The following is a 14,603-nucleotide window of genomic DNA, read 5'->3' as shown; positions in this document are numbered from 1 at the left end:
ATATTTATTGATCCATTTTAGTTGTGCTATATATGAATTAAATGACTATATTTTTGCATGCTACGAAGTATTCATCAACTTTAGCTAGCTAAGAAACACCTTTGACATTCTGTTTGCATACTATATCAGGACATAGGAGTTCCTCGATTAATATCTACTTTTATTAATCCTTTGGCGCTCTTGATTTTTCTTATGATGAGGTCATTGATGTTGAGAGTGCTATGTTTACTAACTGAAATTATAATACCAGTGCTAAGGCATATATTGTGTAGCACTGAGTTTGTAATTATTTCAGTTGCAAATGGTCCAACTTTTTATATTGCTATTGATAGTAAGCAGGCAATCTAGCGGATTCTCCTGTGCTGGTGTCAGCTTGGTTGCTGCACTTTGGCTGCTATAAAACCTTTTTCCTTGTAGAATAATAAAGGCTTATTTAGCAATTTATAAAGATACATAATTGGTAGTGGGTATTAATAAAATTGCCATTTGTTGGCCAGTTTTAAGCTGGATGCTTTTTTAGCTTTTGGAATAGCCAATACAAGTCAGTTGTGCTTACATAACATAACACAATACTGAATTTTATATGTCACCTTGTCTGGGTGTAATTCACAAAGCTATAATAGTTTTGTTATATTCAATTGAGCTAGGAACTATACTACGTACAATTGTATATGATATTCAATGTGGTAGCACTCTGACCTTACATTTCGTTTTAAGATTAATTAACTATTCAAAGCAAACTACATTTTTTGGTGGCAACATGCTTCATGTCGGTTTAAATTGTTGGGGATGTCTGATTTTGAGCATTTTTTTCTTCTGTCATGTTCAAGATTAATACTTTCAAATTTTAATGTGTCAAGTAGATACTACTAGTGATTAGTGCAATCCAAGCTTCACCTCTTATTTCTCTATTTTTATCTTTTGGGTATTGTTTTATGTCATTATAATCTTACAATGTTTCTCTAAGAATTTACTTATCTGGTCATTCCAAGTACACCATATTTATTTATTTAATTAGAACATTGTAATCTAGATGCAGAGTTATCTGGAGTCAAAAGGGTGATTTCAGCACTTTCTTCTGTTTTTTCTAATTACCTTCCTTCTCGCTGTCACTCTTTAACGTGGCAGGGTTTTGCGTGAACACAATTTTTTTTTTTTTATAAAGATTGATTATTGGCCATCTGAAATCTGTTAAGAAGCTTCTTGTTATTCTTTATTCACCATTAAGAAGAATCTAGGATAATCTTGATTCTTTGTCTCCTTAATCCGCGTCTTAGTGCTCTTCCTGTTGCTGAAAAGATATTACCTTAAACAATGAGAGAAAATCAGAAACAGGATCGCCTTTATTTTGTGTTTTCTTCGATCATGTTTTTTGTTACCTCCCTACAACTTAGAAAAGTAGAAAGGAATGAATAAAATACTATGGGTTACAGGACTAAGAAATGACTTTTACCTACCTTCTAGTTCAAGAGCAGTTATTTATTTAGTATAGTAATCTGAAGTTAAAAGTATTACTCCATAATTTAGTATAGTAATTTTAGCTGTTTGCTCTCTCTCTCTCTCTCGCTCTCTCTCTCTCTCTCTCTCTCTCTCTATATATATATATATATATATATATATATATATATATATATATATATATATATATATCAATTACTTAGAATTATATGTATATATATATGTATATATATGTATATATCAAATACTTGGAAAAGAAAATTGACTTAAACATTGATATATATCCTTCAGTTAATTTAAGTGGAATATGTTAAAACTTTCGAGTTCTGCATTTAAAATGCTCTGTAGTGCAGATAACCATTAATGTTGCTTTTCTTTGATCAGAAAAATCTATTGGTATATAGTAAAAAGAATTAACTAAACTTCCAGCAAATCAATATACCTGTAAGAGATTAAATTCATTGTATAGTATTCTTTGCATATCTTCCTTTTTGGTTATATGTAAGAAAATATTATTCCTCTGTGTGGTGCTTGTTACTTTTGTTTATTCAATGATCAAAGAACTAAAACCATTTACAAAATCATGCTGTCTTTCCTTGTTTGCTTAATATTGGATCCTGGAAAAAGTATACTGACATCATTTTCAGGGTGATATGGGATCTTGTGTGTAGCTTCTCAATCTGTAAGACGTAATCAGCTAAATTGCTATAGAGAACAAAGCCTTTTATCTATCTGCAATTCTGGAGCCAAAATAATTATCTGCTATAGAGGGCAGATTTCATGACCCCTCAAAAGTCAATTGTAGTGTCACCTTTAACTGGGAATAGTTTCATTAAAGAAAAAAATTAAAATAAATCCTGAATAAGAGCTTGTTCATCAACACGAGAGCATAACATACCTTTGACTGACCGAAAATAGACATTTATAGGTGTTCTTATAAAGTATATGTATAAGGGGATCTGGGAGTTGTACTTTTTTGCAACATCCTCAGTATATTTCTCCTACACATTTCATACGTAGTAATTTCTATTAATCTATTATATCTGTACTGCATAAAATCTGTGCATATATGTGAAATTTGTTTTGATTTCTCATTAATGTGAATTTTAGTCTATTTATAGATTTGATCTTGCTTGTTTGACGTGCTAACAACAACATAGTACTCCATATAATTGAGTCTGTAGGTGCTTAAGAGTAATACTCCGGAGTAGTCATGTACTGATGCATATGTTGGTAGTCTATGTCTGTTAGCTTCTTAACATGTTAGTAACAGTAGTGTGACCAAATCGTAACTCTATATTGGCATAGGAGCTGGAAATTTCTTAGAAGTGTTTTAAGGAAACAGCCGCCCACCCTCAAGGAACTTCTTCGAATAATCCGTAACCTTTTTATCTGGCTTTTGACCGATAGATATCTGAAAGCTAGAAAGGAAAGAAAAGGGAAAAAAAGATGGGGAAAAATAAAAGAAAGAATAAGGCAATTCTTCCCCAAGCTGTTGCCCTGAAAATTCTTGGATGATTTGAAAGCAAATAAGGGGTTTAGAGCTAGGAAATGTTCAACAAAGGCTAACTCCAAAGGAAAAATCTTTAAATAGTCTAAATATACAAATAATTTCTTACTCACTATTCTATGTACATTTGAAACAATATGTAACAAAATTTCAAAAAATTAAATAAAACATGGAAAACTTATTGAAAAGGAACCCAAACTTTCCATACCTTAATATCACAATCTAAACTACCACTATAAACTAAATAAGAAGTACCAGAACGAGAACTACTGTTCGGATCAACAGTTGCAGTTAAGCACTTAACTGGTTTCATATGTCCCTCTAAGACTGCTAAACAAGTATAATTCTTGTCAACACCTGACCTCTTCCAAATCCTGATAGTCTTATCAGCTGAACCACTGAATAATAGATCAGACACCACAGCCAAGCACAAAATGGCCTTGCTGTGGCCTCTAAGTGCTCCCACCGCCACCATGTTGCCACTGTCACCAGCTTCTCTTTCCCACACTACGATTGAACGATCACATGCTCCAGAATAAAGCTTAGACCCGTCATTGCTAAGAGCCAATGCATTGACCGCAGACTTGTGCTTCTGTAATGTTTCCACCAAGGAGTGTTTTCGTTCTCCTTGGTGTTTCTTCCATACTTTGATGGTTTTGTCAGCTGATCCGGTGTAGACATACCCATCTTTAGATACTACAAGAGCATTAATGGCATCATCATGAGCCTTGGCCACTGATTCTAGGCACTTAAAGTCGGAAGTCCTCCATACCTTGAAGGTTCGATCCCATGAAGCGGAGTATAGGAGGGATCCATCACTTGACAACGCTAGTGCTGAGACAGTGTCAACATGATGGACCCAGGTACAGGACTTGTTCCTCCGTACCTGTATGTAGTTTTTTGCTGATAAGAGCCTTAGGAAACGGTCGTTCATTGTGGGAAGAGTGGCTATACATTGGTACCTCTTATTATGGCTCTCATTATTGCTATCAATCTTCCAGACACGAATTTTATGATCTTGGTGTGCACTGAAAAGCTTGTCTCCCAAAGCCACCAAGGATTTAACTGCACCGTTTGTAGTAGCAACAATATTGCTATTATTTTCAGCTGAATCCTGGTGGTTGTTGGTAAGTTCTCTAGGCCAAACCCTGATTTCATCATTAGAGGAACCACTATAGAGATATTTTCCGTTGAGAACAAGGGAGAAAACGTAGGAGGTGTGGCCTTTGAGGGTGGAAATACACTGGTAGTGTATGGTATTGGTTTTTTGATCAAGTTGTTGGGATAACGAGAGAGAGGGGAGGGATTGAAGACTTCGCTGTGAAGTAAGAGAGGATGAGGATGACGAGGAAGAGTACCCGGATCGAAGGCCATGAGAGTTAGATTGATTTTCATCTTCTACATGGCAAGGTAGTGGACATTGAAGAAGTTTCATGTTTGGTTTTGTTCAAAGTTTTAGAGAGAAAGTATGTGTTTGATGGGTGGGTAAGGCTTACAACAAAACGTGTATTTAAAGATGATTTAAAGATGGGAATGGAAGTAACTTAAGGTTCAGGGATAATTGCAATTAGGTAAAGAGTAAAGGAGAAAGTTCATAAAAAAATTTAAAATTTGTGGGGGTCCCACAAGATACTGTTGAGAATGTAAGCAATACGACAATGTACGAGAACTGAGTCCAACTTAGCTAGGCGCACATAGCACTTACCAAATTTTTTATGGGTCCATCAATTTTCACCTTTTATTGTTGTTTTTTTAGTGTCTGAATAATACTTGTATCAAACTGTCATTACATTCTTTTTTTTTTTTTTTTTTTTTTTTTGCAAGGTTTGAATGAAATAATCTTAGTCTTTACAATGGAAAAGTCCAGCCAATGGTTCCTAATGCTTGCAAAAGATAAGGTGTAAACTGGCATCTTTTTGGTAAGATTTGTTTTGTTAGCTTCTTCGCTTTAGCCAGGAATAATTTTCCTATGATGAGTGGTTTGGTTTGGTGCATATGTGAAGACTACTTAAACCTAAGAATGAGGTCATATTGAATGAAACATGTATAAACTATAGAACTATAAAACAACTTGCGACGCCTTCAATTAGACCATCTATCAATTTAATAAAATGATTAAATTTTGCTGGGAATAGTGATCTGTATGAATCTAAAATCACTCCTTTACTATGCATACATTTGAAGTGGACTGTATTGCTTTGAGACTCGCTTTTTTAAGAAATAATTTGTTGTATTGGCTAGTCTTGCTAACAATGGTAAAACACTCATAGGGATGGACATTTTAATGCTATGCAGGGGTAGGTTTTACGAGTAACATTATGGTGTATCTTGGTGCATGTCAGGTTTTCCTGACCTAACGTAGTTGTACAGTTTTGAAATAAAACAACTTTAATTAGAATGGGATCAAATATGTGTTTGTTTTAAACATACTTGCCTCTTCTGTTAGCATCCGTGTTTTTAGTTTTAGCTTAGATATTTCCACACTAGGTGTACATCTTTGCGTAGACTAAACTGGGAAGGGGTTTGAATAAGTATGCATCTATACAAGTATAACACTTGGCGGTTGAGATTTTATAATAAGTCTTTAATCTGACCAAATAAACCATATAACAAGGATGTTTTATTAGGTTAGATTTGATTTTGTTATTTTTAAAATATTTGAGTAGCTTTTTTAAGTATACCAATTTAAAGCAAACCATGGTCATGTCAGTATGTCACCATAGAGCATAAGATGCTTTGCCATACCAACAGTCTAATAAAAAATTCTTCTTTGTGGTAACACCAGATCAGCATAATCCTTTAAGAAAATATCAAGACCACAATCCCATGTCGACCTTTCCCTGCTCATCTTAGGGACCGAAACTACTTAGTATATAATTATGTCCTAAAGAATTAACCTAATCATTAAACTCTTATTTTGGCTGATCTTAGAATAATGTTGAACGCTCTAGATTGTTTTAATCAATTCTAAAAGTGATATAAGTGTAGGCGAAGGGTCGAGATTAACCCTAATTATGCTGACTAACACCACGTAAGCCATTCTAGCCATCTTGTGGTGGAGTTTATTATATTACTCCTTGTTTCTTAAGCACTAATTAATATATATCTAAAGCAACCTATTTCAGAATATTAAATTACTAAAGGAACAATAGTTTACACCAAGTTGCAATGAGATTCTATGGTAGGGTGGGGAAGAAAGGGGATAGGGAGTTGATTTTGTAGATAAGAGAGATTTTCTTCTAGACACATGAGGTCATTGGCTTCAAAATAACTTTATTTCAGATTGACCTTTTAATCTCAGAATGGTTAATTTGACCTGTCCTGTTCAAGATTATGGTGCTTTTGTTGTTCCTTGCAGTTGTTTCACGTTGTTTTAATTTTATTATTATCTTTGATCAGGCTAGGAAAGGGATGTATAAAGCATATTACAGAAGTCTAAAGAATGTTACAGAAAAGTTTAGTAAAGTAAAACTGTAAAAGTGGCAAAGATTAGTTAATTTTTTATCTTGTACGGTACAAGTGCGTACAGTTTATTGCAGACTACATTCTGGTTGTCTCACTGCTTTTTTTATGTTGAAGCCATAATGTTTGTTTGTTAACCTTGAATATGAATGTTTTCCTGTTCCATCTGCATGTGCATGGGCTTAATGCCTGAATACGTACAAAGTATTAAATTTCTATTTTTAATATTTTTTCTTAAAATGATTGAAATTAACTATACTAGTACTATTTTTATGATAATAACACATTTAGCCATTTCCTAACTTTCTTTGGGTTCCTGTACATTTCTCACAGCTTGTGGTAAAACCATTAGAAGATCTGCCATGATCAAGTGATTTTTTCTATTAAAACTTAAAACTCATCTAATAGATCAAATCTATCCTCTGCCGCAGAAGTTAGTTCTCGGATGTTGCAACAGTTACAACATTGCTCATTCCAAGTGCCAGAAGTCTAATCTGTCTTATGCAAGATTGCAAGGTGAGAAACTTCTTACTTAACACCACGTATTCCTTTCAATTTTTGTTAGAATAAATTGTAAGCTGGATAATAGTGTGTGGTAATTTTTATAAAGACCCTAGAAATACTAGTAACATAGTAACACACCACTTAAACATAGGATATAATTAGTATATTTGGTTGATTAAGTGATAAACAGGGGAGGAAACTTCAGAAATTATTGTAGTATATCCTCTTTGGTTGGTATAATCGTATCAGACTTTCTGGCCCCCATATTTTGCTAATCCACATGCTCTCCCCATGATTGGAAATTTTGTAGCTACGTGTGTGGCTCATTTCACTTAGGAGCAAGTAATATAAAACTGATAGAATGGTTACAGTCCACAAATAAAATATCAACATAAAATCTAATTTCTGATAGTATTTCTTAAGAGCTGTAAGCTAAATTGTTAACACTGAATTGGAGTATGGGCTATCACTTTTGTAGAGTCCTGCCATTGATGTTTTTTATTATTTGTGATATCTAAGATGAATATGTCCTAATGTGCGCAAATAGCTGTATTAGAGTAAGGCAGCATGCAATGAATAAGACATTTTAATTATAATTATATTCCCCTAAGGTCTAAACCGATAAGGCATTAGTGACATGATGCACCCTAAGGACTAAGGCTAATACACCTACTTCTATCTAATCCTATTGCAAATGGGTTAATTTTAGAGTCGCTAAAGTCATAAGAGTTGGTTAGTGGTGCCATTATTAAATCATTATGTCGCACCAATTGTGATTTTCTCATGTTCTTTCTGAATCAGATTTCTTCTGGTGTGTCTTACTCAATAACCTTCTAGTCCCAACCTTATCCAAAGCAACGGTGGTTGTTCTTCTTAGTTTTGAAGTCTTTGGTTGAATGCAGCAAGAATAGTGCCTAGTGGTCCTAGTGCATTAAAGAAAAAAAGGCAAAAGCAAGAAGTACATTAGTATAGGGATATACTCACCTATGTTCTGAAATTCATTAGTACAGCTGATTCACCATGATTTCATTACTTTGTCATCCTTTAACTAGTTGAGTAGGAGTACATATGTTTGGAAATCTATAGATATGCATGCATACAACATGAAATGCATGCATTCTTAGATAGAGGAGAGTTTATGAAATAGAAATTAGGTGTACTTACGGAATGATTAGGTTAAATTAAAAAATATTAATATTTTGTAAAAATTTAGGCAACTAGGTTGCCAAAGCATCAAAAATTCCTGTGATATCTGAATTGGTGTAACCTGGACTAGAAGACATTGTTGGCCAATGCACTAGGGAAAGTTGGATAATATTCAATGGAAAAGCTTGAAAACACCCAATTTAAGGGTGAAGTTAAACTTGGAAAAGTCCACTTTGTTGCAAAGATGGCACAATTCTACTATCTTAAGAGAATTTACTTGCTACAGATTACTTGCTAGTTCTATCCAAAGGGGATTCATCTTGCCGCATTCTTATCTCTGGACAATCTAGATTATTGCTTGACTAGTTAGACATTAGTCATCATCTTGTTTATAGTCGTAAGACTCACAATAGTTAAATTATGAGTCTCCTAAATGAACTCAGTGCTATGATTCTTGTAGTTAGACATTTCTATGAGATTTTATTATTATCAGTGTCGGTAGTAATTCTTGCCTTTCTTGGTAGGGAACTCTAAATTTTTTAGGAAGACGTGTTTCTATCTTACATGAAACTGACTACAAGTATCATACATCACTGCATGATTCAGTATTTCAGTAAATATTCAAGCTTGGTTTGTAGAATGCTTATTGAATGGCTAGTAGAGCATTGTTTAGAATGTGCAAATTAGGTATGCAAAACATGATACATACATAAAATTAGGACTCCGTAGTGAATTATGTTCCCGTACTTGCTCCACGTACCAAATGTTTCGCTGGCAGGCAGCTCACCTTTTTTCTAATTGTCTACTACCTCCCTATAATGAGTCTGCTCCCTAGTCTTAGTATAGTTAGAAACTTAGAATCAAAAGTATGATAGATCCTGATTTCTTTTCAAAAAAAAGAAAAGGAAAAAAGGAAAAGTGGGAAAAGAAAAAGGGTAATGTACGGACTATGGAAGTTGGTTACAACTCAGTAATAGGTGGTAATCGATCCTTAGAGATTTGGATGTTTCTTAGATCTTAGCACTAATTTTTCTTAAATTGTGCAAACTTGACTTTAGCTTTCTAAAAAGTCTTCTGTGCAACGGGTGTATTCTATACAACTAAATAAATGGCTTAATTTTAAATTTAAGCGAACTTAAATGATTAAACCTGTTGTATAAAGTTTATCGTTAATAAGATTATGATCCCAGGTGCAAGTTGTATCTTGCTGTTTGTCGTCTTTGAAAAGGAGAAATTTTATTGCACAAATATCTTCAGGTTAGTCTGGTAAAGTGGTAAGTAATACGGAGTACGTTGACAGTTATTGCACAACATATGAATAGCTAATCAACCAAAGCTTATGATGTGATGTGTTTTGTATTCCTTATCGCATGCATCAATTATCATGCTTTTTTTGGACCTACATAAAAAGGAAGAAATGGTTGATGCTAGCTCTTCATCTAATGGCACAAAATTTTGATGGGCCCTTTCTAGAAATTGCTCTTCATTTTGGTGGAAATCACACAATTTTTAGCAGTAGTTATCATACTAGTCGATTTTCAGCTTCATTATCAAATGAAATTCGTCTGTCAGATTTATTAGGCTGTTTTTTTTTTTTTTTTTTTTCCCCAAATTAGTAATATGAGGTGATTAGTAAGACACGATATTATATCTGGTTAAGACTTGTATGTATCATACATTTAATTTCGATTTCGATATGTTATTTTCTACTCCGTATTTGACCCACGCCTAAGAAAATCATTAATATAAATTGAACTTACTTCATGTTGTCTTATTGTATTTATGGCTTTAAATATAGAGATGTGGTTAGGGTAAGTCACTTGAGATGACATAAACTTGGTTATCACTATAAGCCTCGTGTACTTGTGTGCCACCTCTAAAGAACTTTGATTTGCTTACCTTAGTATGAAATGTTAGTTTGTGTTATCTATCAATATCAGCTATTTTAATTGGTAGTCTTTAGAGGGAGTATTGTGTGGTATCATCAGATTGGATAAATCACACATTATATATGTATACTTAGGTTGGGTAATCATGTTTGACATGAGTTTATTGTGTCCAAGTGTCTAACTTGAACAATTTGAAATATATAACAGTATTTGAATTCCGTCAAAACAAAAGTGATCAATCGGCCACCCCATGTTGAATTGTCGAGAATCCAATACATGAGTTATTAATCTTATTATTGGCCTTTGTGATTCACATGCACAAATAATTGTTTTTCGATTGATTTTAGTATTTCTTGCATAACTCTACCCTCGAACTTGATTTTATTTAATACTTGTAGTATTTAATAGCATTTGCTAACCACGCACTTACCTAGTCCGTACAAGTCAGTCCTCACGAGTCTACTTTGTTAGATAATAGTTCCTCTCCTTCATAATATTGCTTGATGTTATGCTTTCACACAAAGGATTAGGTTGTCGAATTGTATCAAACACACATCTTCATCAATAGCATGTGGCCTGTATGGCGTTAGTATTAAAATTCGTCACTCTCTATTACTGTACAAGTTAGTTGAGGATTACGGATCAGATATGCAAAGTGTCATTTGTTAATATCTCAGGTGATTGATAATATCACAAATATGTGGATGTCGTTAGAGTTTAAAGGGGTAATGTCTAAGACATTAGATCAATTTTCGTTTATATCATTTGTATTTTTGTAGTTCTCTCCACCCTAAACAAAATAGTACAGAGTAATATCATATTATGCCTCACATCAACATGACTGTTGAGTACTATTGAGACTTTTGGATTTTTTATAATTTTTTATGTCTAAGATTATGATTACTCATAATTTCTAATTTTCTTTGTTTTTTTTTTTTTTTTAAAAAAAAAAGAAAATAATACTCCACAACCTATAAGAAAGTCTAGTTCCTATCAATGGAAACCCCATGAAGAAAATAATTTGACATAGATGTTAACAATTCATTAGCCTTATCTGTATTATTCTCTACCACGTACTTTAAATCTAATTAAAATCTCAAAGATTTTAGAATAAACATGATTAGAGGGCCTTTTAAATTAAGTGGATTTCTCTTTTCCCCCTCATTGGGATAAAATGTTGCTTTTATGAAATGATGAGTATTTGAGTAAGCTGTAAGCAGTAACCTTTTGTTGTCTGAATCTTCTGTTGAGTGGTACGGTACATAACATAGTACAATGTACTAAAATGTTCTCAATTGCCTTATCCGAATGTTTATCTCCCCAGCTAATTTGTGATCTTACTGGTGCTTTTTAAAGCTTACTTTCCCTAGCAAAAGGAGTATGCCTTTAACAAATAGGGTGAATGACCTAAAAAGGAAGGGATAGGGTCTTTTGATTGTAAAGAACTGTGCTAAGGAGAGAGACTAATTATTTGGATAGAGGTGCAACTGGCTAATTTAAATTAATTGTGGTGTACATCTCATAAGCTAAGTTTGTAAGTACTTTTGGGTGTTTAGTGAACATAATTAGTGGTAAAGTATGCCTTACAATCTTGCATTATTAATGTGACATGCCTATGATTGGGGGTGTGTAGTAGTGCATGCAAACAACTCCTTTTTTACCAATTTTGTGTCTTTCTCCTAAGGATGCAATTAAATAATCGGTGAAAGGTACATTAGCAAAGATGATTAAGTACTAGAATCTAAAGTTGGTATCACTCTCCGACTCTCCGTAATGCTAGGAGAGTAAACCATATCATTTTTTTTCCCAATGGCCTTATCGTGGCATTAGGAAAGGAGGATGAAAATTTTGAATTTAAGGATGCGCAAAGAATTATTGGAATGGAACAACTCACTTTCAAGGATTTCCTTTGTTAGAGATTTCACAATTTATGTAACCTACTCAATGTTTGTGAATATGCTCATTGATCATGAACTAGTAATATGTTTTTATAGTACATATCATATTTTTGTATGGTTTTTTTTTTTTTTTTGACACAATATCATATTTTTGTAATATTTTAACTTTATATGTTCATTTGAGACCATGTTATGTATAGTGGCCCTAATTGTATGATATTTTAAATTGCCCTTGAATCTAGAACTTAATACTACCTAAATTAAGTTAGGTAACTAAATTATGATTAAAAATACATTTAAGTCAGTATTATCATCCTTAATACAGAGTATCTTAGATTATCCATAACAACTACTCAAAACTACCTATATTTAATTCTTTTCTTACTCTGAATTTTTTTTTAAAAAAAAAAGGTTGGAAGCAAAATAAGTATTAGGTGTCACGCCTACATGTACTAGATCCTTGCTTGGTTTCTTATTGTGGGTTCGTGGTCCATGACTCCAAGTCCATTACTACTGTGTACAAACCTAGTTTTTGCCTTGTCTACATTGTACTATATGCGAATTTATTTTTGGTAAAGTAAGGAAAATGACCTTGATGGTAAGGAATCTCCACTTCCAAATATGCTAGTTTAATAGGATTTGAACATTAGACTTTAAGGAGTTTATTATCTAAGATAAGACTCTTACCAAGCAGGTTTAGCTATACATACTTAGTCAAGCAATGGATCACGTTCCTGAATAATTGATACGGTTAACTTTTTTTACTAAATCATATTAAAATAAATTTTCATTATATCAATTTTTTTATATATATATATTTTTTTTTGAAAAATACAGTACAATATATAATTATATATATATATATATATATATCTTTAAGGTGCATTGACATATGTGCTAAGTTTAACTGTGTCAATTTATTACTCTTATTAAACATAATTAAGATTCTTTGTCACTGTTATTTAAATATTTTTACATTTGATGATTTGTGTGATTAATTGTTTCACCTAATTTGTCTTAAAAAAATAAAAAGGATTTGTTGCTACATTTTCAACATTTGAGTTGTTGGAAACTAAAGTCCTTTTGTGCTGAGTTAATTTCAAGCTGAGAATTATTAGCTATCATCCATCAATTGTTTTTACTCCATAAAATGATTTAAATTGAAAAAAAGTTAATTAAGCAGGCGATAAATAGAGATTTATTTTGCAAAAAACGTGTTAAAGTTAACAAAATATATAGTCTAAAACATTATATTTTGACTCTGCTTTTAACCGAAGTCTAAATATACATTCTACCTAGACTAATGTCAATAATCTGGGCAATTTTTCTGACGTTAATGCTAGAAATGTCAAGGTATTTAACCTAACATTTGATGGGAAAATAAGTTATATTAAATTTTAAGTCATTTCTTATGACATGACATAAAGAAATTGTATTGTTGGTCGAAAGCTCTACATATTCTTTGACCGTGTTTGGTGTACACAACATTTGTGTTACATCAATGATCAATCAGATGCGTTGATAATAATAAACTTAAGAATGACTAATTAGAGTCATTACCCTTGTTACGGTTGTAAACTCCAAATGAGAAAGAAAGAGAAAGTGTTGCAAAATGTGTAAGTTTAGTATAGATTATCATGCTCAATGGTATATTCCGTAATACTACGTATATTATTTACATCATTATACAATATATAGTACGATTTGCAACCCTTCTATATATATATATATATATATATATATATATATATATATATATATATATATATATATATTAGAGCTGTCAAGAACCGACCCGAACTGGTGAATCCGAACCGTTTCGAACTGTTTTGAAAAGGAACCGAACCACTAAAAACCTGTTAATTTAAAACCGTTAACCGACCCGACCCGATTTTTTAAAACCTGAAACTGAACCGATCCGAATGTTTGAGAACCGTTAATGAACTGTACCCATTATCAAGCCGGACTGATACAACCCGAAATCGGGAACAACCCGAATCGAGTACAATCGAACCCAATAACAACCCGACCCAGTGTAAATCGAAATTGTTTAAACCCGGGAAAAACTCGACAAACCCAAATCGTTTACAACCTATAACTTGTTAGGATTGAATTGTTTATAACCCGTAATAAGTTATGACTGAACCGTTTACAAGCAGTAACCGGTTATAACCGAACCGTTTATAATTCGTAAGTCCGTAACCCGTTATGACCGTAGAGTTTTTTTATTTTTTTACTTTTTTTTTTTTTTTTTTTTTTTTTTTTTTTGGGTATGTTTATCAATAGTAAAACAAAAGGGTTTAATTTGAATTACAAAGTATTTATATTGAAAAGGTTTGGAATTTTGATGTCATTGAAACTCTTATGCTAAAATATTATCGTCCTCTAACGAGTAATGGCTTATGGAACACTATATTGTATTAAAAAAATTAAAAATCTAAATCAAAAGCTTACTCTAGATTTGTTATTATTATTTGATCCTTAAAATCATTATACAAAAAAGGGACATAAAGTCAAATTAACTAATTAATACTCCGTATGATCTACTAAAAATAACTAATTAAATAACATTGAGGATATACTAGACGATATATGTTAACGAAACCCGTTTAAAACTGCCAAAACCAGTTGTCAAACCGACTGAGTTCAACTCAAACTGATTACAACCCGAACCGATTAGGACCCAATATGTGTTGACCCAAAACCCGCTTTAAACCGACAAACCCCGTTTTTGAA

The 14,603-nt window shown here is 32.7% G+C and overlaps 1 pseudogene; it reads right to left on the bottom strand.

The window, feature by feature from the left end:
* Positions 1–3,024: 3,024 nt before the first annotated feature.
* Positions 3,025–4,446, bottom strand: LOC145602202 (protein JINGUBANG pseudogene; annotated as a pseudogene).
* Between the last annotated feature and the right edge of the window lie 10,157 nt (positions 4,447–14,603).

Source organism: Chenopodium album, chromosome 21, assembly GCF_948465745.1.
Source record: "Chenopodium album chromosome 21, dcCheAlbu1.1, whole genome shotgun sequence".
NCBI lineage: Eukaryota > Viridiplantae > Streptophyta > Magnoliopsida > Caryophyllales > Amaranthaceae > Chenopodium > Chenopodium album.
This window is presented reverse-complemented; position numbering and strand designations above follow the sequence as displayed.